Source organism: Mandrillus leucophaeus, unplaced genomic scaffold (assembly GCF_000951045.1).
Source record: "Mandrillus leucophaeus isolate KB7577 unplaced genomic scaffold, Mleu.le_1.0 Scaffold17, whole genome shotgun sequence".
NCBI lineage: Eukaryota > Metazoa > Chordata > Mammalia > Primates > Cercopithecidae > Mandrillus > Mandrillus leucophaeus.
Genome location: NW_012101698.1, coordinates 1,347,635 through 1,349,459, shown reverse-complemented (window position 1 = coordinate 1,349,459; position 1,825 = coordinate 1,347,635).

The following is a 1,825-nucleotide window of genomic DNA, read 5'->3' as shown; positions in this document are numbered from 1 at the left end:
CTTCAACCTCCCAAGTAGCTGGGACTACAGGTGCCACCACCACGTCCAGCACTAGCTTTCTTCCTGTTAATCTACTTAACATACTACTACCAGATTAACCTTCTAAAAATGTTACTTCTTTCATATCACTTTCTGACTTACAATAAAAATCCTGTGCCCTTTATAACCCGGTCCTACCCAACCAACGTAAACTTATTTCTCACTACTCTCTTAAATACATCTCTGCTCAGTGCAGCCCAGTCATCTCCCATCCCCGGCTCCCCTCACCTGAGTCAGGCACTATTATCATCCCTCTTTTACATAGAGGAAATTCAGGTGTAGAGAGATTAAGTGACCCATTTAAAATATCCTAGCCAGTGAATAGGAAAGGCAAAATTCAAATATAGATCAGACTCACAGCCCATGCTTTTCTCTATTACCTTCACAGTAGGAGATGAAAGGGAGAAAGCTTACAGGGAAGGGTGCCAGAGGCATCAAGAATTTATTCTCTACCACACTCCAGTTTCTCCACACTCTCAAACTCAGTCCTGCTGGGATGCTTCCAAAATGCTGCCTAGCTTTAGGAACTTCTTCAGACTCTAATCATATCACTTGAGCTGAGCAATATTCCATGACAGCCCTAAATAACCCTCAAATCAAAGAGTAAATGCAGCAAATGACACTGAGAAAGTAAGTGACGGAGCTAACATTTAGGGAGCAGCTACATAACCAAGCACTGAGTGACAGATAATTGATTTACCAAGAACCTTATGTTCACAAAGAATTCACAAATTGCCTAGTTTTCTGTTATCTGTTGCCGCACAACAAACCACCCAAAACTTAGTGACTTAAAACAGCAACGATGACTTATTATTTCACAGAATTTTATAACCTGGGCTGGGCTCAGCTGGGCAGTTCTTCTGTTCCACATGCTATCTACTACAGCTGGAATATCCACAATGGTTTTTTCACTCATTTCTTGGGACCCCATCTGGAATGGCTGGAATAACTGGGGAATGGCCAAGCATTCATCTTCTATTCCATATGGTCTCCCCTGCAAAGTAGCCAGATTTCTCTACATGACTCAGGGTTCCAAGAGCAGGCATTCCAAGAGAACAAGCTGCAACATGAGTATTACTCAAGTTTCTGTTGGTATTACACTTGCTAATATCTCATGTGCCAGAGCAAGTCACATGCCCAAGCTCATAGTCAATTTTGGAGACAACACCAGGGCATGAACGCCGAGATGCATGATTCATGGAGGCCTGCCACATTTGATCAAGGTGAACAGGTGTGACAGGCTGAGCACACTTTCTGATACCATATGGGATATTATACGGGATTTGTATTTATTATTTGCTTATAGTCTATCTCTCCTAACAAGACTGTAAGTTCAAAGAGGGCAAGAGCTTTGTTTTGTTTATTCCTATATAAGCAGTATTTAGAACAGTGGCACAGAGTTAGTGCCCAACAAATTGTTAAATGAGTATTGAGAAAAACATCAGAGATACTGGTTATAGAAGACTGCCAAAGTCTACAGTGCAAAAGAGTCATTATCTAAGTGGAAAAATTAAAGACTCTAGAAACATCATTGGCACAGCTTTTGCCCTTTCCAGGCCTACAGAGGCTGATGGAGAATGATGTTGTAGCCAGGCCTCTGAGTAGATGAAGGCGTCTATCATGAAGAAATCAAATCCATTCTATGCAGCTATTAATGATGATGTAGACCTAGATTTGCTATAAGGAAGTATATTAATGACACATTATTAGCTCAAAAGGGCAAATTTCAGAACTTTATATACAGTTAAATTCCATTTGCTCTTTTTTTTTTTTTTTTGAGACAAAG